The following is a 26,115-nucleotide window of genomic DNA, read 5'->3' on the forward strand; positions in this document are numbered from 1 at the left end:
TGAAAGGGGTGAAATGAACTACACACAATAATGAGCAATTTTTATTAGAGTTATAGTTTGGTATATACTGAATGCCAAAGCGTAGCCTGTCTGGGATTTTACAAACCCAATTAAGTTACAAGTACCTTTCTAACAAGCTGTGTGTTCTTAAACAAGTCTCAATGCCTCTTTATCTTTTTTCATTTGTAAAGTTTAGAAATTCAATAAAGTGATGTGAAAGTTCCCTCTAATATTTTACATACAGCATTGGAAAAAAGCAGCAAAACACTCATAGTTGAAAGCAATTTCTGAGGGAATAAAAGACAAATACAGCTATCATATGTCAAGTTCATATTGTATATCAGAAAAATCAACCATCTAAGAAAATACTAAAATCATGTAAATAGAAAAGTTACAGCGCGGCTATTGCCATTTTTGTTCTCCTGGATGAGTTATTTTCATTATATGACAATTGGGAAACCAAATCAAGAAAATCTATAATTAGGGTTTTGGTGATGTTTTCCTTCACAAATTTAACCCAAATGCATCTTACATGATTGACACACCCATATCCAAAGGGAAAAATGTTAAATATGAAGGATTCCAGATGAACAAAGGTCAGTGAATCACATTATTATTATTAGTCATTATTAATAATACCTTCATTGGAAATATTTTAAAAGGTCTATTTATTGAATTTTGTGCAGTTAACTGAAAAATATCAACCCAGTCTCTAGCTTTCTTAACTAAAGGCAATGCAAATGACTTTGAATTATCAGGACCATGACAACCCAAGGAGTTTGGTACATAGTAATACCAGGGTCAAGTCAATCATGGGAGAGGAAAGAAGATGAATCGTTAACATCCAAAGGCATTTTATACATGATGATAATTATCCCCAGGTACTCAGGTTAATATGCTTTCAGTGGAAACATGTGGAATAAACAGCTGTCATGGATATGTGCCACCAAAATGAAAGCTTTGCTCAGCCAGAGAAACAGTTGGGAGGCTGGTGAACCAGTATGTGCTTATACCTTAGGAAAGCAAATACTTTTCACTGGGCCCATAAGCAAAATTAAAACCAAGCAGGAGTTGTTTGCCAAATGGTAAAAATCTTGAAAACATACTCAGTGTTACTGAGTGCTCCATAAACATTTGCTCAAAAATTAAAATGTAACTTTTTATTCATTGTTCAGTTTTTAACAGTTAAATATTGACTTATGAAAATAAACTTTGTTTACATATGGAGATAAAAATAAAAGTCCATACTCTGACAAAACTGAATCTTGTATCTTTAATGTGGCATAAAAAGAAACCTATAGATGGTGTGTCCAAACTGCTGGTATCAGTGATCATACAGAGACTGCTCCTGGTGACAAATGTCCTTTTGTTTTGCCTTGAGTATTCTTTGGGTATAAGTTTGAAAGAAATCTTGTGATTACAGTCCTGAAAGGAATCTTAGATAATCTAGTTTATTTTTGAGGCCCCAGATAGGAGGACTACATTGTGTGTGTGTGTGTGTGTGTGTGTTGGGGGGGAGGCGGGGTGAGGGGAAGGAGGGAAAGGAAGAAGGGAGGGGAGAGAGGAAGAGAAGGAAAAAAAAGAGAAGAAGAATAGAGAGGTACATGATAAGACCATTGCATATAACCAAAAAATACAGAAGAAATCCACCTGCATCTATGCTTCCCAGAATGCAAAAGGCACACTAAATCAATACAGTTTAACCCAAAAAGTTGCAATATAAGATTAAGTATATAAGAAGACTAAGAGATGAATTATGCTGACTATCCCCCTTTACTCATTCATTCAATAAATACATAAATGCAGACCAGCTATCTGGGTTATTAAATGATAATCATAGTACTGATGAAATGATAGATCTACCAACCTGGGTCATAGATCAAACTATGAAATTGCCCCAATATGTGCTCTTTTTTTTTTTTTTAACCTCGGAAAAAGGCTATTTCATGTTTTTTAACTTAGTATTTATCACTGAGTAATGACAAATGTTAATGACAACATGTATAGGCATTTTAAGAAAAGCACAAATTTTTATGAATCAAAATAATGGTGTGTGAATTTAAGCTTTGTCTCTGATATACAGATTAGCCCAATTATGTCAGTTTACCAAAAAAATTGTTTCTTAAAAATCTGAGTGAAGCAAGGACTAGCTTCTCCTGATCGTTAATCAGCTGCCAAAATAACAAGATAAGTTTTCTTACTAGAAGGTTATTATTGCCTATAAACCTTTTTAGATTAAATAGTTGTTTCAGTATCTTTTAACTGAAACATTGAAAGAGTTAATTTGTAGCAACTCTGAACTTTTCTAAATTTAATGTTTTTTAAATAAAATCACTGATCCTCCCATGCTTCATAGAGCAGCATTCTGCTGGTCAGTAGTCATTACAGTGATAGTCCTACTGGGAGAGACACCAGTCCAGTTTATAGAATGAAGATCTTAATATTGTGATAGATACTTCTAAAGCTCAGCTTGATTTTTAAAAAATGCTTTCATGCATAGTCGCTTACTCTGCTAAGCTATTTGAGATGTTGTGGCACTTACTGAATTTTCACATAAATTGCTATTCTCTGAGTGAGACTATTATACCAGCTTTTAAGCCCCAGTATATTTTCTACCTTCCAAACTGGCATTCAACAAACATCAGTTGTGTCCTTATATTACACTTAGCTATAACTCGGTAATTCTTCAAGGGGGAGAGGAGTAGAAAGAGAGCACGTTGTATGACAAAGTCCATATTAGGGACAATGGGCATTTTTTTTTAAGAAAAGGAGAATGTGTTCTACATCATTTTGAATTCTCATTTCATGCATCTTGGCAAATATGCATCTGTTATAATTGCACTCTTGGTTGACTATATAATTTACACAGGGCAGGATGTATATATATATAGTTAAATTAATTCACTAGGTATGGGGCACTTAGGAAGGTCAGCTTCTGACAATTAACCAATCCAAAGGCATTCCTAAAAGGCATTACAGATGGAAAACTTGCTTCAGGAAATAACTTCCATTTATCTTTCAACGTTAATTTTCCAATTGGTTAGCATGCAGTCTAACTTTAAAACGGATGGATATAAATAAACACTTGCATTAAAAATTAGGTTATTTTTACCAGTGAATTATTCTTGTGCTATCTCTCTGAGCAGAGTACAAGACATATTTATTTATTTAGTTGCTATGCTAGGCTAAGATTCAAAATAGGTTACTGGTGAAAGAAGATTTTTGCCTAGTTTTACAAGAGTTTTATCTATAAGCTCTATAAAAAGGAAGCTTTCATTTGGGGAAACCAGCTAAGATTCAAGAGTCAATATATTTTGTAAATGGAATAACTATTTTAAAAAATCTAACCATGAAATTGTGAGGGCCCACTGAAAGAGGGCCACCTCCCATTTTATTCTTCCCGTCACATTCCTCTCCCAGATCCACATAGAAAGGTATGCCTAAGGGAGGTTCCAGGTACATTAAAACTTTTTATTACTAATTAGGGTTTAAACTTAAATCCCTATGCAATCTCTGCTCTTGGCTAGTTGAGCTGAACTTCTGCCTAATGGAGTGTACATCTAACATGAGGCCCAGACTAAAATCTAATTTGCGGGGTCAACTCCTGTTCCCCTTTCCCTGCTTTATGTCATAGGCTTGTGAAAAGGAAATGAAGTGTTCCCGCTTATGTTCCCCTATTAGTACACAGGAAGAATAAAAGAAAAACCATGCAAAGAGGACAAACAATCTAAGAGCTGTGGCAAGTCCCAAGAAAGGGACACTGGAAACAGACGAGCTCTTAATTTTTTTTTTTCTTTCACTAGAACACATGATCTCTCACAATTTTGCCTTTGCCATGAGTACTAACATTAGTACTTGTTCTTAAGAGTGAAGCATGGTTTCAGAGGAGGAGGTGGAGTTGAGTGTTTTTATGCTAACCCCAGAGAGGAGACTAAAGATGCACAGAGTGGAGAACAAGATTAGCTCAGGAGGGCTACTAACAGAACAGGGAAAGATTAGGTTTCTGGTTTAAGAAGAGTTTCTAGACTGAGCCAGCAAAATTCAGGGAGCTTCTTGCACTGAGGGCCACCAACCTAAACGTGATGGTTAATCTAGGCAGAAATGGAGACCAGAACTGCAGAGGAAAATGAGTAAAGCTTTAATTTAGACCCAGGCCCAGTAGCAAAGATGGAGCTAAGTGTGAGGCTTAAATTAAGGAGAACCCTATTCCAAGTCTTGATAAAGATATGTAGAGTGAAATGTAAGGGAGAATAAACCCAGTAGATAGCTCTGACAGTGACGTGTGGAAAAGGAGCGAGTGCATGGATTTCAGCAGAAAACACAGCAGAAAAAAATGAAAGAAAAAAAGAATTGAGTTACCATCAATGAACATGTGGATGTGTGATTAAGATAGAATAAATCATATTAATGCTTGATTATTGTGGTAAACCAAATCACTTCACCTCTCTGGACTGCAGTTTTCTCTTCTGCAAAAGGAAAAGAGCAGGTTGAACCTGATGATAAAAACCCATTATTCATGGTTCTAAATTGAGTTGAATCTATTTGTTATCTATTTATCCACAACACATTTATTTAAACTCAGATTTTTTTTCACAAAGATAACCAAATTTTTGCTAAGGGTATGTCATATAATGAAGATATTCCATGAAGGTAAACTGAACAGCATTAAACACGAAAATTCAGATTCAAGAACAGAAAATCCTGATTTCTCAGTAATGAAAGTAATTGTTGGAGAGCCTTTTATTGGAGAGTGTTATGTTGTAAATCAGTGCTTCTCAGACTTAATGTGCATATGGGCACCTGGGGGGTACAGTTGGTTAAGTGTCTGACTCTTGGTTTCAGCTCAGGTCGTGATCACAGGTCATGAAATGGAGCCCCACATCAGGCTCCATGCTCGGTGCAGAATCTGCTTAAGACTCCTTTCCCCTCTCCCTCTGCCCTTTCCCCACTGCATGTGCACATGCGCGTACTCTCTCTCAAACAAATAAGTCTTTTAAAAAAGCTAATGTGCATAAAGACCATATGGAGATATTGTTAAAATAATGATTTAGTAGGTCTTGGGGATGACTCTGGTGTTGAGCTTTTTATTTCTAACCAGCTCCCATGTAATAAGTACGACTTTTTTTTTTTTTCCATTTTATACTCTGATGGTTCAAGGTGAAAAAAGCAAATCCATGTATACCATATTTATTAAGCCAGATTTTTACAGTGATACTCATCCAAAATTAGCTCTGCATTTATCCCTTAAGCAAAGAGGAGAAAGTACTGCCAGGACGGAGATAATGAAAAACAAAAAAAGGAGTCTACTGATTTAGGTTTTTATGTGAAAATAAAGACTGCCTAGGTTTTACATCTCAGTTGTCTGATTCCTTCTAATGATTTCGTTCATTTTAGTGGAAGACAGTTTAGATGTGGCAAGGACAAGAAGGGGAATCATTAAACCAGGCATACTAAAGAAATGATGGTTGACAATGATGAAGGAGATTAAAGAATCAGAATTTACAAAAACACAGCAATTCAAAAGGCACTTAGTGGGTGGTCCAGTACATTCAAACCACACAGTGCCTCTGAGGGGATTCATTCTCTTGAATAAAGGGCAATAGTTAATGACCCTCATATCGTCAAAAATAGGATAGATTATGTGCAACATATTACCAAGTTGGATGGCTAAATCAGTGGAGTGTTCAATGCATTTTGGAAAAATTGCCACCCAAAATGTCAAAGCATGCATTGTTAATATCATTTTATAATTAAATGGCTATATTTTAGTTAACTTGAAAATTTTCTCATCCAGAACATTTCATTCCCCAGGGAAAAAATATATAAAACAAGTGTCAGTGTAAATATATACATTTATATGCTGCCTTCAGGCATAATTCAATCCATTTTATTGGACTAAATATAAACTACGTTCTCTGAAGACTGTGTTGGCATAGTGTAAAGACTTATTACTGTTAAAAAAAAAATTATCTGGTTATTTTTTCCCATACATCACTTGAACTCACTCAGTTGGGTCACCACCAAATGATTTTCACCTGTGTTATTTTTCACATTCCAGTCATTGTGCCAATAGCACTTAGAGTTAGTGCTGCTGCTATCAGTTTCGACCACTCAGATCTGATTACAATGGACATTTTAACATGTTTTGTTTCCCTAGCAAAGTAACTAAGGAATTTGGAGAAGTGAGGCTCAAAAATATATCTCAGGCTGCAAGTGGTCTCTCTTCTAAAAGTTTTCTTTATGGAGAGTTTCTAGGTCACAAGTGTCTTCCTTATTTAGGCATCGTAGTCAAGTTTTTCTTATCTCACATTTCTTAAATACCAAATGTTTGAGCTTCTTCTGTCCCTACCCTTTCACAAACATTCAGTTGATGCCTTAATAGTAGATGAGTAATGCCAAGTGACCACGCTGGATAAAATTATTTTAATGCTTAACGAAAGAAATCCGGGAAATAAAGATATCTGTTCAGGTTTACTTTGTGACACCAAATCCTCTTAGCCTGTAGTACCTTCAAAAATGGGAGTAAAGGTACTGTTCTTTCTTAAGTACACACTTGTATCCTGTGGCGCTTTATTTCCTGTGTATATTCTGTTATTTGAGATGTAACTCGATGTGCCTGTGTGTTGTGGGAGAATTTGTTGAGAGGAATGGTTGAGATGAAAGCAGATTCTATATACTATATATATAGAGAGAGAGAGAGAGATTTAGGATTTTGGTTCTAAATGTTCTCTACAAGTACAGTTAAATTAAAAATATACTTCCGTTGGACTGCTTCCTTCATCATCATTGACTGAATTGAACTTATAAATAAATAAATAAATATTGGATGTTCTTGGCACTAACCTTTCTGGATACTATTATCTTTGGCCCTGCATGGGCTCCCCTAAATGAAAAATGAATTTCCAATATCTAGAGTTTCTACCTAATATTAATCTGTAATTTGAATACAAATCAATAAGGAAGAATTCTCCAAAGATAAGCCAGTTTGTAACAGAATAATACATACTTTGAGGCATCACGTATGTTTGTGTTTATACTCAGAACATTAGTCTATTAAGGGATATAACAATGCTATGAGAAGATAAATTGAACATGGTTGGGACATTGTGGGAAATCTATTTTGCCATTTATCGATTACATGTAAACCAGAAATTGCATCACCTGTGTATATTTTAAATAGCTAAATTTATTGCTGAATAGGCTTTGGTCAGATAATACCAGTTATTCTTTTGATGAAATAACCTCTTACCATGGGGCTCTAAGGGGGAGGGGAGAATATAGAATTAATAAAAAGGAGTAATGATCAAAAATGATTACTTTAGATATTGGTAGAACTTTTCTTCCGATCTTTCTCATTATTCAAGTAAAGTTTAATACATGATAAGCATCAGATGTATAAAAATTTGAAAAGGTTTGCCTGGGAGGAAAAACTAAAAAGTTATGTTTATAAGGTTATTGGAGGGATGAGAGATATGCCTTATCATACTTTGATTTTTTTTGTGTGTTAGATAATAGAAACATGATTTTGCCAAGATTTATCTATAGAAAGTATTTAGTTATTTATTAAAAATATTTTATTTATTTATTTGACAGAGATCTCAAGTAGGCAGAGAGGCAGGCAGAGGGAGGGGGGAAGCAGTCTCCCTGCTGAGCAGAGAGCCCGATGTGGGACTCGATCCCAGGACCCTGAGATCACGACCCAAGCCGAAGGCAGAGGCTTAACCCACTGAGCCACCCAAATGCCCTTATAGAAAGTATTTATATAACCAAAATAGAACTGTGGACTTATGTTAGATTTGTAAGGTATCACTAGTCAGTCTGTGTTTATTTTCCTCTATTTATATGTATAAATATTTTCAAACTATAACCCAGAATATTTCAAACAGTTTTGGTGGGTAGCCTATTTGAATCAACATGGAAACTCTTAGAAGTAGAATGAAATAATAAATTAATGATACAGGGGCGCCTGGGTGGCTCAGTGGGTTAAAGCCTCTGCCTTCGTTCAGCTCCTGTCATGATCCCAGGGTCCTGGGATGGAGCCCCACATCAGGCTCTCTGCTCCCCAGGGAGCCTGCTTCCCCCCACCCTCTACCTGCCTCTCTGCCTACTTGTGATCTCTGTCTGTCAAATAAATAAATAAAATCTTAAAAAAAATTTAATGATATAATGCTCTTAAAAATTGGAAGTGAAATACATTGTTTTCTTCTTGAGGTGTTAAATTTTTCTTACTGAAGAAGCATAGTCAGAACTACAGGAATAGAAAAAAGGAAATGGAAAAAAAAATGCAAGAAAAAGAAGGGAAAAAGAGAAACATTAAGATAGAATAATGTGCTCTAAAACCTCACTTTTTTCCAAATCTCAATTGTAATGTGATTTCAGTTAAACTTTGCAATTATAAGTATTCTCCCTAATATATTTTAAGAATATTTCTATATAAAGCTGAAAAATTGTTTTATTTTTCTAGTGTTCTTGGTTTTGCAAGTTAAATAATCACTTTGATATTTTTGAGGTTCTATACAAAATAATTTCAAATTAAGTATAGATATTAGGTGTACACTTTAGGTTACTGTTCTCAACACTGTCACATGCGGGAAGCACTGTGTTGAGTGAGGAACTCTGAATTGTAGAAAATCAGCTTCAGCTGGGTGGGATGGCCTTGTGCACATCAGTCATTTCGCATCTCTTGTTCTCAATTCTTCATCTGACAAATGAGCAGTGTGGACATGTGTTGGAGGTCAGGGTCACAAAATAATACCTAGGTTATAAGAGTCTATTAAGTGTAGGACCACACTAATGCCAACAAAATTCTAGTGATAATGATAGCAATAAGAAAGTAATAACATTTATGGAACATTATTCTGGTACCAGGCTGGGATAAGCAGAATATTAACCCCACTCAAAGATGTCCACATCTTACTCCCCAGAATCCAGGAATATGTTGCTTTCCATGGCAAGAAGGGACTTTGCAGATGTGATTAAAGTTACGAACATTAAGATGGGGAGATAATCCTGGATTTCCAGGTAGGTCCAACCAAATTACATGAGCTGCTAAAAGCAGAAAAGCTTTGGCGCTGCCCTGAGGAAAAGATGTAATATTGTTGGCTTTGAAAATGGAGGAAAGGGCCCAAGATGAGAAATATACTTCACAGTTTCTAGAAAGCAGTGGAAACAAGGAAATGGTTTCTCCCACAGAGCCTTTAGAAAGGAACATAGCCCTGATGAGTCCTTGATTTAAGCCCAATGAGACTATGTCAGACGTCTTACTTCCAGGACCTGTGAGATAATAAATTCTTATTTTGTAGCCACTATGTGGTAATTTGTTACAGCAACAATAAAAAATCTCATGTATCAGGCTCTTCACCATGGTCATTTAAATGAACTCATTTTGGCCTCACAACGACCCTAGGAAATAAAGACTGTTACTATCCCCAGTTTACACGTGAGGAAATTGAGGTTTAGGGTGTTTGAGTGATTTCTCAAGCTCACAGCTTGTAAATGATAAAGCCAGCATTTGATCCCAGGACTGTTTTGTCCGACTAAAGATGATGTGTTTTAAATCCTCCTGTATATCAAAACCATTTAAGAGTTTCCCCATTTAAGAGTGTTCCACTCCCCCTACCGTAGAATGAACCATTTTCTCTTTTTCTTCTCTCTCTCTCTCTCGTTTTTTTCTTAAGAATTGCCTGCTGGGAATAAGGGCCAATGTGGGTATCTTTGTGAGGATTTGGGGGTCCTTTAGAAAAAAATTTATTGCGTACTTTATGTAAAGTTAGTGTTAGGTCTCTTTCCAAAGTCATCAGCTTCTACTTTTCTCGTAATCAGAATGATTTGCTAGTATTTTACGAGAAGAACAAAGCATGACATCACTAATCTGACATAGTCTAGAATGTAGCAAAGGATCTTTTGTTTGATAATAAAATTTCCTTCCTTCCTTCCTTCCTTCCTTCCTTCCTTCCTTCCTTCCTTCCTTCCTTCCTTCCCCTCCTCCTCTTCCTCCTTCCTTCTTTTTTCCCTCCCTCCTTTCCTTCCTTCCTTTCTCTCTCTCTCTCTCTCTCTCCCTTTCTTTTTTCTTTCCTCCTTTCCTTCTTTTCCCCAAACAACTAATTTACTTAAGAAGAGAAAAGGGTTTGATCCCGCTTTAAAAAGACATGTTTTAATGGCAGTTTGCCAGGCTACAGTGCTTTCTTTTTATGCTAATGATGCCCCTATCTCTTTATCATATTCTCTTTTTCTTATTGCTGTTCCCAGATGCCTCACTTCTTTTGGGTCCTTTAATGCTTTTCTCCTTTCAAAATCTTTCCTTCCTCTCTCTTTCTTCATTCAGGTTTGGAGAGTGATTGATTGGTTGACTGATTTTTTTTTTTTTTTTTTTGCCTGAGAACTTGGAACATTTTACATCCCCTTCATCAAAATAACACTTCCTCCATGTCTGGTGGCATCTGAGGTATGAGATCTCTTTACCACTGCACCTATTAGTACATTCCATGTACAAAAGATGAAACAACCAGAAAGTAATTTAGTTTTTTCATTTCTTCTTTGATTCCTCAAGCCCTTGAAGCCACATAGGAGCTGGCAGTTATCACAGTGTCTTGTTAACAGAGTCCTCTCAGATGTGATCTACAGTCAAGAAAGACATTTAGTGTGAAGAGGGGGAGATGAACAGGGTGAAATTTGTTCTGTAAAGGGAGAAAAAAAAAACCTGAAGGGTAAATCTGTGAAAGAAAGAGTCCTGGTTAAAAAAAAAAAAAAAAAAAAGACCCAAACTCAGACAGTAAAAGAGTGAAAACGCCAAACTTTTTTAAAAGCTTTTTAATATAAATGCTATTTTGTTAACATACAGTATGTTCTTAGTTTCAGGGGTGGAGTTTGATGATTTATCAGTTGCATATTACCTCAAGTGCCCTCCTTAAAGCTCATCACCCAGTTACCCCATCCCCTATCACTTCCCCTCCAGCAGCCCTCAGTTTGTTTCTTACAGTTGAGTCTCTTATGGTTTGTCTCCCTCTCTATTTTTATCTTGTTTTATTTTTCCTTCCTGAAGACACCAAAGTTTTAAAAAAGGAAAACACTTCATGAGTAAGAATTTATTTTTGTATGAAGAACCTGAGCTTGTACTCAAAGTATGCAAGCAGGGTAGAATACATTTTACACAGAAAGCATGCAGAACCAGTTTGTGTCTAACATTAGCAAGCAAGATCAAAGTGCCATGACTCCCTTTGGCTGCAAATAAATGATTAACTGGTGGGTTCTTCTACCTAAAGGCACAGGAAAAGTTAAGGGCGTTGAAAATCACAGAATTATAGAATATGTTTAAGTTAAACAATGCATATAAACTTTATACAAAGGAGAACTAAACTATTTCTGCATTCTCTCTCTTGCTTGTTCTTAGCTTCTAACAGCTGGTTGTTCTTAAAGCCTAAATACCTCCCTTCATGATAAGCTTATAATGTTTAGCAGAAATGTTGGTAACTTTCCTTTAACTCATTTTTAAAATATGTGGATTTTGAAGATAGCCAATTTTTTTTCTATCATAAAAGTTTAAGGGATCTATGAAAAAATAAATATGATCAGAAAAGATCTTCTACATGTGAAGTATTGCACAGCATAACAACAAAGTCCAACAGTGCACTGCAGTTTCTCAACATTAAATGTTTGTCACATTGGGAAATATTATTTAAATTCTGCAAAACAAGTGAATGATTTTAGAGTCAATGATTTTAGTTTGTATAGTAGTGCAACACTGCTGGTATATCTTTATTACATAACAATATTTTATATTATTATGTTTTACATTGTGTCTTAATGTCATTGAAATGGATTAATAGTTTTCAAGAACATAAAAATTTAAGAAAAGCCATTTTTGTTCCAAGAATTTACAAAGAGCGTTGCTTCTTATTTTTTATGAATAAGGAAAGGAGAAAAATAGGGTAAGGTTAAAGGGAAAGGAGAAGTTAATACTTTGAACACTATCACCCAAACAGGCTTTTTAAAATGCTTTCTGTTCTCAGTCACTAAAGAGGAAATATATATTTTGTATCTTTTGTTGTCTTTGGTTTTGTTAGACTTGGTATACCAGTTACCACAGACATCACTCTGCATGCCCTCTCTCATTCAGCTTTGTTCAAATGTTTTTTAACATTTCTTGGTTTTTAACCATATTAACAGACCAGTGACTGAGATAGATAAGGCTGTCTTTAAGTAAAGTTGTGAGGTAATTTATTATTAATAGACGGGGTCCTTTTTAAGGCAGTACTTCTCACCCCACTCAGTGAGGTTAGATATTCTAGTTGTCCAATTAACAAAAATCTGTGTGTGACTCTGTGTGTGTGTGTGTTGCAGAAGTCTAAGGAGGAGACCAGAAAGAGCAATGAAGAAATGTAGTTAAGATTAGCCCTCAAACATGGATGTCCTGAATAAGTTTTTTCCATCTCCTCCTCACCCTGTATTGTCTTCTAACTATTCTTAGTCACTAAAGGAAAAGGTCTTCTACCCTGTATTTGAATTGAATCAATAAAAAAGAAAAAGTTTTATAGTATCCTTTAAGGGAAAGAATTCAAATAAAGTGTACTTTCCACCTAAACCCAGGCAACTTGAAGGTGTTTTCTTTTTATTTTCTTTAAACAACAATGAATCATTTTCACTAGGAAAAGGGGACTTTTAAAAGGTCACAGAATATATTCAAGATTAGAAATGATTTCTCTCTAGACACTAAATAGAAAAGGAGGTAGAGAATGAGGAAAAGCATCCCCCAGCCATTCCAGATAATAACTAACTTCAAGTTCTTTATAAGGATAAAGGGTAAGGGGAAGAGAAGTTAATACTTTCAACACCATCACCCAAACAGGCTTTTTAAAACGCTTTCTGTTCTCAGTAACTGAAAAGGAAATATATATTTCCTCTTTCTCCTCTCTCTTACATTTGAATCTGGATATTATCAGAATTGGTTACCACCAAGTTTACATTAACATGAAAAGTTAATAATGCAGATTTTCTTCAGAGAAAATTACTGTCTAGACATGTGTTGTGCTTTAGTTAACCCTACCTTTTAAGTGAAGACACCAAACTTTGTTAAATACAATTCTTTTAAAAATAAATGCGCTCAGATACTCTCCAGGTATCTCCATTCCTCACAGCATGATAAACACCCATCAGAGTTTTACAGTGACATTTCCAGTTTCAAATATTCTGTTCTGCTGTCACCGTAAATGCATTCATCCTTGACAGACTATGTCCCAATTTTTCATTTGGAAGATATGATCATTGAATTCATATGTTGCCAAAAAGAATTTTCTTGGTTCTTACTGTTTGAAAGGGACAATTGAACTGTCTCTTGTGGATACCTACCATGTGCCAGCGTGATCGATGTCCTGCATTCATTATGTGCTTATTGTTGAAAGGTACAGTTATTTCCTTATGGATTGTGAAGTAGAGAGACATGGGGGTTAAAAGTATATTTAGGATTATACAGCTAGGAAGTCATGGTGCTTGGGTTCAAACTTAAACATGTGAAGACCAAACTTCTGGGCTTCCCCCCATTCTTTGTTAATAGTCTGCCTCACTATTCAGTACTTTCTGGTCAGACAAATTAAAATGTAAGACATCAACATAACTCTCTAAAAATTAAATGTGTGAATACTGTGCTAAGGAACTTAGGACTTAGGTTCTCAATACTAGAAGAGAAGAATGATGATGCAGTTTGTCTTAAGTTTGATAAACTTGTTTCTAACATGATATTTGTCAACCTTTTTTTTTTTTAAGATTTTACTTATTTGACAGACAGATCACAAGTAGGCAGAGAGGCAGGCAGAGAGAGGAAGGGAAGCAGGTTCCCTGCTGAGCAGAGAGCCCGATGTGGGGCTCATCCCAGGACCCTGGGATCATGACCTGAGCTGAAGGCAGATGTTTTAACCCACTGAGCCACCCAGGCACCCCTGTCAACCTTTTGAATATGTGTGTGTGTGAGTGTGTGTTGAATTGTATTAATATATATTCAAGATGAATATATATCTATATATATATATAGTATATATTCAGCAATAGGAAGGGCACAACATATCTCACCTTTCTTTACACAAATGAATGACAATAAATTGTGATAGTGTAATGTGAGAAAATTACTTCTAAGTTCATAAAATTAGTTAAAATGTACCAGCTGAATAGAAATGTTGAAATCACTGTATAAATTCAAGCAAACTAGAATTTTCAAATCCATGTAGAATGGAGATCCCATATCTTCAGTATCCAAGACTTAGAAAACAATTGAAAATGTGCATATTTTTTCATATGCATTTTTCATACCCCCTTACAGTAAATCTCTTTAGGTAAGAGGAGACTAAAGATTGATAAGTGAATTACCAGTTAAGACAAAAGATCATAGTAGAATGTTAAATTTTATCTAGGAAAGAACGTGGAAATAATGCAGGTTTTTGTTCATAGTATACTATTGTCAGTTCAGCAAATGGGCCCGGTGAGAAGGTATGTTTTATTAATTCTTTCCAGATTCCCAGCCAAAAATCTCACATAGCTTTAATATAGCTTTGATTTCCAGTCATGCATAGAAAAGGCTTTTAATCCCATCTTGTTAAAAAAAGGATTTTTTTTTTTTTTGGCCTTAAAAATGTGTTCTATAAATTTGGTTATGTCTGTCCTTCTACCTACCAATTGATTTCTGTTCATTGATTAAAATCTGGGGGCGGAGAGGTGGTTGATGTAATTGACCTATCAAGTATAAATGCATTTGATTAAGTAGGGTAAACATTGGCAGGGACGGCAAGTAGAATCAAACACATTTCCTTATGATCCTCTGGCAGAAAGCGGATGTGATTTCTGGAGAACAGCAAGTTCAAATATGGCTACTCCTCTCTTGCACAGTCATCAGCACTCCAGCCTCACTTAACTCTAGCAATCCCCAGGGAGAACTGCATTTTAAAATGGATTTAAAAAAAAAAAAAAAGGATTTTTGAAACTGCTATACTAATAAATACTTGTCTTTTAAATTAATATAATACCTGCTATCTTTTCTTATTTCCAATTACCTTACCTAACAGTCATTCTGTTCTCAGAGCCCATTTGTAGGTCAGTGTGGTGTTGATCGGTTTCACTCATAGTCTACTCAGGGTCCTTGTGACAGGTTTTATTTAGGACTCCAACCAGTTAAATTCTCCCAATTTATTTCTTAGATGGAATACTAGATTTACCTGCACAGTTTTCCTATTAATTGACAGTAGAAATTGTTCTCCAGAATTCTACTCCCCAGGCTAAGTCTGTGAAGCATCATGAATGTGTCATGAGAATAAATCTGCAAATATTTAAGTCAATTTCTCCTAACAAGGGAAAAGATGTACTTTACTTTTTTGTTGTTGTGAAGGTAAACATGTTGCAAAGTGGTTAGGTAGTAAAGAGCTAAATTGAGGCAGACAACTATTATTCATGATGTTATTCAAATGAATTATTTTAATGTCAAGGTCAGTGCTCCATTTTCTTTCTATTCCAGTGTGTTCATTTGACAAACAAGGGAATGAACTAACTACTGTAATAGGCAACCATTTTCCCCTATTCTCAACCCCTAAGAAGATTTAAATATCTAGTCAAATCATCCACTGAAAATATTTCATATTAATTGTGTTGGTTAGTTGACAGTGAAGTATTTAGGGGAAATAATGTCTTGGACTCACACCATAACTTACAATATAAGTGACCAATTCAGCCATCCTTGCCCTGCTGCCAGACAGCTAGAATTGAAATATTTATGCGGACTGAACCACATACTAATTATAGTTTAGATTAGGATGGGAGAAGGCTCTTGAGATACAAAAGTTGCCATGTTTCCTTAAGATTAATATTGCAAAGAACGACTAACTTTTCTTCTAGTTCTCCTTCCTTCCTTCCTCCAAAGCTACTTCATCCATCACTCCCTCCTTTCTTTTCATTTTATTTTAGGATTCTGTATTTGCAAGATGCACGCTTGGTGTGTGGTACTTAGTCTAGATGACATTTAAAAAAATATATTATGTCTTTTAAAATTCTCCAACTTTAGAAACTATGGAGAAAATACTGATACAGTATTTACTGTTTAATAGTGGGAAAGGCAGTCACTCTATTTCATACTCCTTTGCATGTCATAATACATACACTTGAAAATATATTATCTTCATCATATTTTTGCACCCAACTTCCAAAAATTCTATATCTTAAAAAATACCAAGGTAATGTAGAGCAAATGCATGGTGTGATGTTAAGAAGAAGAATATTGAATTGAGGGCCAGAAGAATTGTTTCCTTAAGTCAGTTCTGCCATTAACACTAAAAATTATCTGCTGCCCAGTCTCACTCATTGGTTGAATGATGAGTTACCAGCAATAAATAATCTTTAAGGTTATTTTGCATTCAAATGTATAGTCTCTAAATCACTGGACATTTCCTTATAAAAGCATAATAACAGCTATATATCACTGAGCCCGAAGCTTCTTACCTGCCAGACTTAACCTTTCAGAACCCAACCAAGAACCTTTGGGAAACAAAAAGGTTCTGAGCAGCTCAAATAAATGCTGATGTCCATGAACAAAACCTTCTTTTTAAGGAAATTCCTTGGGGTCCACATTCAGAGACTGTTTACTCTTTAAGTAGAATCTCTTTTTAAGTTCGATCATCTTGTTTTCAAAGGCCTGGCACTTTAGTGGCAAATTGGAAAGGGACTACAAGGCAGTCACAAAATGGAACAGTGTCTGGGAAAGTGCTTTGTAGGCTCTGAAGTCCTGTGCATGTGTGAGCTGTTCCCATTAACAGGAGTGACAGCTGACAGGAACTCCGAGAGAAAAGATCAATCATTTCAAACAAAACACAGCAGTTGCAAAATCCTGTTGGGGTGGGGCTGTTTAGTATATGGGCAAATTGGTCTAGTCACTTCAGTGGTTCCTGAGCTCTTCTCTGAGTTACAACACAGTATATATTTATAAAAATAGCTGAGTTATCACAGAAAAGTTCATTTATATTCTGAATGATATTTGGTTTAAGAGTCGGTATACTTGGAAAGCACATGTTTAAGCACTATATAAATGTTAGTTATAATTTGATTTGAAGTCAGGAGACTAGGCAATGCGGTACAAACGTTTTCCATGTAAGAATTAAAAATTAAATTAAAAATTAAATTAAAAATATACATGGTACATAAGGGCTTAGATTTCAGTTTTGTAGAAAATTATATCTAAATAACCTTGAATACATGAAATATTACTCTAATTTTTAAATGCAGTTAATTTTTTATTATCCACAATGGAAGTAATTAAGATAAAATAATAATAACTCATTTTGTTCCATATTAAAACAAAATGGTTCTATGAGTGGTTCAGAATTGTCTGCGACATGTTTTTAAACTCATGAGCTCATTATGATAGTACTGTGGGAGAGATATAAAACATGGTATATGCTAATATTCAAAACATATTACACATTGAGGCAAAGTAATAAAAATTTTTTAATAATTCTTAAATGATAGTGGTTTGCCAATGTAAAGCAAACTCGAGGTCCATCTAAAAACACTTATCAGTGGATATGGAGGTAAAAACCAAAACCAAAGTTTCTTCATTGTCATGTTACTAAAATGTTCATTGGAAACTCCAATAGCAGATTAAGCTATAAAATGAAATTAAGAAATCTGATGTATTTTGTAAGCTTTTACCAGTCCAGACTCAAATGTAATATGACTTCAGGGTCACTGGATGCTTCAGTTGGTTAAGCATCTCACTCTTGATTTCAGTTCGGATCTTGATCTCATGATTGTGAGTTTCAGCCCCACGTTGGGCTCCACACTGGGTGTGGAGCCTGCTTTAAAAAAAAAAATAATAATAATATGACTTTGAATCCCAGCTGAAAATTAACTATATGCTTTTCTCATATTGGGAAATGTGGATTTTAGAATATTTAAGCCTTGTTCCATATCCTATTATATGTGAATAAACTAAGGTCCAAGAAAGCAAAGTTGCAATGATTTAGAGGTAAAGATGAAACAAGAACTCACGTCCTTTTATTCCAGTATTCTCTTAATGAGGAGTTACAGAACTGATCTTTGTTACTGAGATTTTACTAAAGATATCTTACCATCTGTTACATAACATCAATGGCAGACGTTCTAAGGCTTAAAATCTTGGTGGACACAGTCCATGATGCCCGGGGCTTGAAGCCATAGTTTTGGAGATTGTCTCCCAGAGTCAGGGCATTTAAGGAGAACTCACAAAAGCAACTGAATGGTGAATAGGAGAAAGGCTATTAGCCAGGCAGTTGCAGGTTAGTGGGATGGATTGACTTCAGGCAGACTAGAGCACAGATTACTCAATTACCCTTTATACAGCAGGGAAAGTAAGACAAGAACACCAGAGGCTGAACTCCTGGCTACCAGCAACTTTCGAAAGAGATAGTCGAAAGATATATAAGTAATATTTACCACTCTCTCCCTGTATAGGAAGGACATTGTGTATCAAGTCAAAGGTGAAATTCACTAGTAATCAAAGGTAGTGGCAATAGTCCTTGGCAACTATCTTTGGTCACACTCTCACTTGAATTGGAATGCTTAAACAGTAGCACAGTGGCTTTGTACTTTATATCAGAGCTTTGGAAACACTTCTGGAGTCCCTAATAAACTCAGAAACTGCTCTAAAAAAGAAAAATTAGTGGTTACTGAAAAGCATAATATTGTTGGTATTTTTCTTTTACATTTAATCTTGTGCTTTCTTTCAGATTGGTAGCAAATCCTTAAAAGTAAGGGGGAAAAACAGCAATATTTCTTGAAGACTATTTAGCATCTAGCTTTCAGCTTTTCTCTTTCTGTAGTTTGTAGCATTTACTGAGAAGGGCTTGCTTGTGTTAAGCCCCAAATGCATGTTACATTAATAATTTGTGTTTAGAAAACCAGGCACCTCACACCACCAGTTAATACTTGCTTTGGACTCTTCTTACTTAGTCTCAAGCTTTTCCAAAGAGCTAACACAAAAAGGCAGCTTTCCTATCTGCCCAGTGAGTGGGTTCTTCACACATACTGTGTGACGTACTTCTGCGGAGACTAAGTATTAGCTGGCTGTTCTTCCTATGAGCAATGTACTTAGCTATCTTGGGAAATGTGAACTTTGTAGTTGCACAGTGCAGCAAACTTCCAGAAGCTCATGTTGTTTTGACTTTGGCAAGGTCTTCTCTTTCGCATGCTGCTTCTTCATGTCCCTCCTGCTCTACTTTACTATGATTACATAACCTAAACATTTTAACCTTCTAGAAGCGTTACCTTTCCCAGGTACCTTTGCTGGCTGGTTATCCTCCACACCACTGCTAAAAATTTCCAATAGCAAAGATCTGACCACTTCCCTGCCATCTTTAAATCAAACCAAAAACCAAAACCCATTTATTGCCTCTGTATTCCTTATAGGATGGATACAGTCCAAAGTCTTTAAGCTCCTGTTTAAGGGCTTTTAAAGTTTCACCTGCACAGCTCCTTTTCCAGTGAAGGATTTCCTTCAGTGTCACATGTCCTAAACCTCAGCCATGCTGGCCAGATGAGATCATGCCTTTCGCTCTCAATCTTTTTTCTGCAGGAGTTCCTTCATTCTTCTTTTCACCTGAAGAAATCCTGCTCTGTAAAGATCAATATGAATGCCCTTTCTGGGTAAAGCCTTCTCCAGCTTATTCAACAGTGTCTCCTCTGCTTCTATGTTTAGCACATAATCTCTTTTATTCCACTAAATAAAAGCCAAAGAAATATAATAGCTAACCTTTTTGAGCTTTATTGGGTATTATTGACAGATAAAAATTGTATATATATAAGGTGTACAATGTGATGTTTTAATACACATATACATTGCACTGAATCTAATTAACATATCCATCACCCTACATAGTTACCCTTTGTGTGTGTGTGTGTGTGTGTGTGTGTGTGTGTGTGTGTAGGTCATGAGAAACTTGAGATCTATTCTCTTAGCAAATTTCCAGTATACAATACATAATTACTAATTATAGTTACCATATTATGTATTAAGCTTCAAAAGTTAATTTATCTTACAACTGGAAGTTCATACCCTTTGACCCCATCTCTGCTTCCCCCACCCGAAACCCTAGCGACCACCATTTTACTCTCTGTTTCTATAAGTTCAACATTTTTTGCTTTTGCTTTTTTAGATTCCACATCCAAGTGACATCATGCATAATTTTTCTTTCTGTGTTGACTTATTTTACTTAGTGAAATGTCTAGGTGCATCCATGTTGTCACAAATTGCAGGATTTCCTTCCTTTTAAAGGTTGAATCATGTTCTATTGTGTGTGTGTTTGTGTGTATACACATATATATTTTTTATCCATTCATTTATTGGTGGACACTTAGATTATTTGCATATCTTGACCACTGTGAATAATGCTGCAATGACCACGAGAGTGCAGACATCTTAATATAGTGACTTTCTTTCCTTTGGATATAAAATCAAAAGTGGGATTTCTGGATCATATGATAATTCTAGTTTTCATCTTTTGGGCAACTCTATACTATTTTCCATGATGGCTGTACCAATTCACATTCCCACGAACAGTGTATGAGGATTCCATTTTCTCTACATCCTCACTAATCTTTATATTTGACTTTTTAGTACTAGCCTTTGTAGGAAGTGTGAAGTGATATCTCATAATTTGGATTTGTATTTCCCTCATGATAGTGATGTTGACCGTCTTTTCATAATAGATGATATTTATTGAGTTCTTAGTGTATGAAAAAGATTCTTTTAAGCAATTACACATTATTAATTTAATATTCATAGTACATCTATGAGCTTGATCCTATTATTGCCTGCCATCTAGTAGTTGGGAAACATGAACACGTATAGGTTAAATAACTCTTTGGAAGTCACCTACCTGCCTAGTACCAGGGCTTGCATTGTACCCATGAAGCTGGAGTCCAGAGACCATGCCTTGACCACTATGTTACACTATTTGTTTCATTTCATTTACCTGTTCTAGATTTTAATGTTTGTGGAATAGGTAACTTATTTATAGTTGTATGCCTGGTAGGGATATAGTATCTAGATATAGATATAGATATAGATATAGATATAGATATAGTATCTAGCTAATCAATAGCTCTATATGTCCAATGTATTTGAATTAATATGAAATGGAAACTTTTGGACCAAGAAAGATTTTATTTTCAAAAGTTTATAGAAATAAGGAATTATGTAAGGAACAATTTAAGAAAAAATTCAGGAATGTTTTACAAAGGTCAATAACTAAATACTTATTTGATATTAATGAGACGTACCCTATGGTTCTTGATATTTAGCATACACTTTTTTTTTCCTACGGTTTCTCATTTATATCAACAGTATTGAATAAATGCTTAACCCATATTTACTATAGTCTGTTCTTCAGGCACATACGTTTTCCACTGTCAATAGATTGCACTGGCTTTTCCATATACATCATCATAAATTGTCTTAAAGCTACAAAAGTTTTAGAATGAGTAGCACACTTCCATAATGATAACTTTCTGAAGTACATGTGTATCAGTTGTTTTCATTAACCGGATGTGTTTTCCTTGGGTAACTGTTAGGTGAGATGTTGTATTGGAAATTTCCTTTGTAGAGTAGCTTCCAGTTTTTTAAAATTAGAAGAATTGGTCGTTTCTTTCTTTCTTTTTTTTTAAGATTTATTTATTTGAGAGAGAGAGAGAGAGAAAAGTGGTTGGGGAGGGGCAGAGAGAGAGGCTTAAGCAGACTGAACGTTCAGCATGGAGCCCAGCGTGGGGCTCGATCTCATGACCCTGAGATCATGATCTGAGCCGAGACCAAGAATCAGATGCTTACCCAGCTGCCCCACCCAGGCACCCCAGAATCAGTGGATTTCTGAATAACAAACTGTAAAGCCATACTGATTCTACCTAGAAGGTATTTAATACATACTTACTGACTGAACATGTACCATTAATCATATTTGTATGTTGAGGCTGTTGACAATTCAGAAATGATATAAAAAAAAAAACAATTTTGAAGTTGATTCCAGAGATGTTCTTTATCATCTGTTCCGTGTACACAGAGAGGCAGAATTGTGGCTAAAGAAGACTTAGGGCATATAGGACTTATAGGACTCTACAGAGGGAAGCTAAGTTGAAAATTACCCTTGGATTTTCAAACAGTAACACAGTCTAAATATTTCAGTCTTTTTTATTTGCTTTATTTGTTTGTTTTCTAATTAATTACTTCAGAAGGGGAAAGCTTTAGGAGTACTTTCAGTTAATAGAACTCAAATGAGATTCATAAACCAAAGATGTAGACTAAAGCCTTGCTGAGACTCTTGGAGCTCGTTTCTGTAACCTGGCAATCTTTTAATGTATGGGAACAATGAACCTTTTTTAACCTTAATGACATTATGGTCTTTTGAAGCTGTTAAAAATAGCAGAGCCAAAGAGGTAATATAATATTCAGTTTAGGGGAATCTTGAGTATCATTATCTCCCTGAGCAGTAACCATGAACAAATGATCAAAGACATTGTCTCTTTTAAATGGAAAGATGAACCGAATGTGTTAGCACCTCAGTGGGATTGGGAATATGTGGGAAACATAATCATAAAACAGCAATTGCTGGGCTGCAGCACAGCCGTCCAGGACACTCTGTTCAGCAGGGGTCTTGGTGTTGTCAGCACCTGCTGATATCTGCCCAGGGATTCAGCTGCCTAGACTGAGATCACCTTTGCTGGTGGATGCAAAGCTTTGCCATTGATTTTTATGTCCTTCCCTCTACCATAAGCAAGGGAATTTAGGTAAGATTGTCTAAATATAGAGTGCATATCATAGGCCAAAGAAACTATGTGCATCAGTTTTTTTAAGAGTACGTTTTATCTGTTCTGGGTTTATAGACCAGAAAGTAGAGTTTCCAAATACTCCTTCGACTCTCTCCAGCCCCTAGTTTCTAGTTATTAACAGTTATTAACATCTTGCATGGATGTAATTAATGTACATTGCTATAATTGATGAGTCAATATTGATACGTTATTTTATCAACTCTAAGTCTATAATTTACATTAGAATTCCCTTTTTGTGCTGTACTTTTTATGGGTTTTGACAAATGTATAATAACTTGCATTCAGCATTATCAGAATAATTTTACAGCCCAGGAAATTCCCGGTGCTCCACCTACCTGTCCCTGCCTCCCTCCGTTTGAACCTCTGACAACCACTGACCTTTTTGCTATCTTCATAGTTTTGTCTTTTCTGTCATGTCATATAGCTGGAATCCTGCAGAATGTAGCCTTTTCAGATTGGCTTCTTTCACTTAGCCTTGTGCGTTTGAGTCTTTTCATGTCTTGATAGCTCATTTCTTCATTTCTGTCTGTTGCTGAGTAATTGTCCATTGTATGGCTGTATCATAGTTGGTTTGGTTTATCCATTCACCTACAGAAGGACATCTGGGTTATTTCCAAAATTGAGTAAGTATGAATAAAGTTGCTGTAAACATTCATGTGCAGGTATCTTGGGAACTTAAATTTTCAACTCACCTAAAAGTTATAATTCTGAAAAGTTTTTTTTTTTTTAATGGAAAGGCAGGTTTTTAAGTTAGAAGTACTTGACATGAATCCCAACCTTTTCATTTTGTTCATCCAATCAGTTTTTCTTGGTAATCTATTACTGTTCTGGGTATGTAAAGTGCTCCTCTGCCTGTCAGCTGAATGCCTCATCTACATTAAAGGACCTTAGTATACCTCTGGTTCCATATCTGAAAGATGTGTACCACTTCAGTTATTTGCAGTTTTCTATGTTATTTTGAGAATTAGGTGAGCTATCATGGATGGAAGTCAGTTTATTTCTGGCAACAAATGGTCAGCTGCTACATAACATCACACTGAGAGAGAGATGGTCATATATATTCATTTGTTTTCTTTCTAGTCCCTCCAGTCTATAGATTTTTAAATATTTAAGTCTAAATATAGAAAACATTTTAATACCTTTCAAATAATATTCCCAAATTAGCCAAGTATAAAATGAAATAAAAACCTATAGTTATTTTCTGTGTATCTCTAGTCGTGAGACTTGAACATGAATTGAGAATTAATTTTGAACTCAGGCTCCACTGTATGCTGGCCTGATCATGTTCGTTTACTCTCTTGGCTTTGTTGGGTGAATAGTATCTTACCAGTAAAATGAGGCATCATGATATTTCTTCATGATGCAGATTTATTTGCTTATCATACAGAACTTTTATGAGACTCAAATGCAGAAATGCACAATGTATATAAAAGAATATTACAGGGTGCTGGGTGGCTCAGCGGGTTAAGCCTCTGCCTTTGGCTCAGGTCATGATCTCAGGGTCCTGGGATCAGCCCTGCATCAGGCTTTGCTCAGCAGGGAGCCTGCTTCCTCTTCTCTCTCTGCCTGCCTCTCTGCCTACTTGTGATCTCTCTCTGTTAAGTAAATTAATAAAGTCTTAAAAAAAAAAAAAAGAATATTGCAAACTACAAAGCATTATTGAAATGTCCATTATTGGGGCACCTGGGTGGCTCAGTGGGTTAAGCATCTGACTCTTGGTTTTAGCACAGGTCATGATCTCATGGGTTGGGGATTGAGCCCTGTGTTGGGGTCCCCCCTTAGCAGGAGTCTGCTGGAGAGTCTCTCCCCCAGCCCCTCCCCCTACTGGCACAAGCTCGCTCTCTCTCTAAAATAAATAAGCAAATATTTTTTTCAAAAGTCCATTATTATTAATATTATTGTTCTACAGTGACTTTATTTTTAACTTAGCTAACCCCTTACTAAATCAAGGATACTTTTTAAAACTGCATCCATACCAAAATCCCAATTTTCTTGAATCCAATAGTCTACTAATGTCAGAGGGTCAGTCAATATAATGTTCTGCCTAATTTCTCCCATGTATTAGCCAGGATCTTTTGAGAAGCAGATATCAAAATAGATTGAACATGTAAGGATTGTACAAGGGAAACACCTAAATGAGAAAAAAAATGAGGAAGGAGCTGGTGGGTGGGGAAAATCGTCAGAGTGCAATGAGAATCTGACATTAGGGGAACGAGAGACAGAAGGAAGGTTGGGTGGACACATTCTAAACTGTTGTGTAGTCTAAGGAAGTTTCACCAGGGAAATGAATTCCTTGAGCCGTAGTTAGCTCTCAGAGGAGTCCCTTGTCTCCAAGAACCTTGCCTGTCTTTAGTAACCCTACTCTGCTCAGTCTTGAGCCTGCAGCAGCCCAGGGAAAGTGTGGCCTCAGCACAACTTGGTGCTGGATCTCGGAGCACAGCAGTTGAGTTCCTTTGTAAGGTACTCTTAGTGACTGGGGGTCTGTGAGGTACGTTTTCATGTCCATCACACTTTATGGTTTCCCTGGGATAATAAAGAGGAAGCACTTACTTAGTTGACGCTTAAATAAGAATGTGAAGCTGAAACAGGAGCAGGTGAGGCATGATGCAAACTTTAACAACCACAGAAGAGCGGCTGAATGCAGACACCTTTTCAGTCTACAGAAGAGCCATTTTTTTCTGTTGTAAGAACTTGTTTTTCTGATCTAGGTTTTGTCTTGTTTTGTTTTGGGGGGATTATCTTGTCCATGTTAGGTAGTTTTCCAGTAATTCTTCTGGGGGTCATTTACCATTTCCTAAATCACATCATAAGTGTGGGCACATTTTTAAATCACAGTAGGCCTCTGGTTCTCCAAGGCAAAGCATTCAGTGAGTTAAAATCTTTGCGAGTAAAGGAAAGTTTCAAAGCTGGAGGCAACTTCGGATCCAGATTTTATAAGATATTTAAAGCATGCCTCCATCTGACACCATTAGAAATGATAAAACTACCTTTCAATACATCTTCCTATATTTTTCATCTCTACTCATTGCCTTCCTAAATTATCTTGTTCTCTTTCCCACTTTTCCTCCCACTCATCAATTAAGAATAATGACTGTCAGGGAAAATGGAATATATGAAAAGTTATTGTTAATATTAATAGAAGACAGGATTGTCTCTCTAAGTTTATGCATTCCAGAGTTATTTCATTGAGCTTCCACCGTGGGCAAGCTATAATGGGTGTTGTTTCGTGTACTTACTTGGTCCTTGAGGTGACACAAGATCTATCAAAGCTGGAAGATGATTTCAGTTTCATAT

At 35.9% G+C, this 26,115-nt stretch overlaps 1 protein-coding gene across 3 annotated transcripts in view; it reads left to right on the forward strand.

Moving 5' to 3' along the window:
• ALCAM (activated leukocyte cell adhesion molecule) overlaps window positions 1–26,115 on the forward strand; it is a 210,372-nt gene that overhangs the window by 111,335 nt on the left and 72,922 nt on the right. The window contains exon 1 of one of the 3 annotated variants that reach the window (XM_032852096.1): window positions 25,258–25,276. The exons of the other annotated variants lie outside the window; for them this stretch is intronic. The gene's annotated coding sequence lies outside the window, so the exon portion shown is untranslated. Of the gene's footprint in view, window positions 1–25,257; window positions 25,277–26,115 lie in introns of those variants that run through there. 3 annotated transcript variants of the gene reach the window in all.

Source organism: Lontra canadensis, unplaced genomic scaffold (genome assembly GCF_010015895.1).
Source record: "Lontra canadensis isolate GAN:19392208 unplaced genomic scaffold, GSC_riverotter_1.0 scaffold6, whole genome shotgun sequence".
Classification (NCBI taxonomy): domain Eukaryota; kingdom Metazoa; phylum Chordata; class Mammalia; order Carnivora; family Mustelidae; genus Lontra; species Lontra canadensis.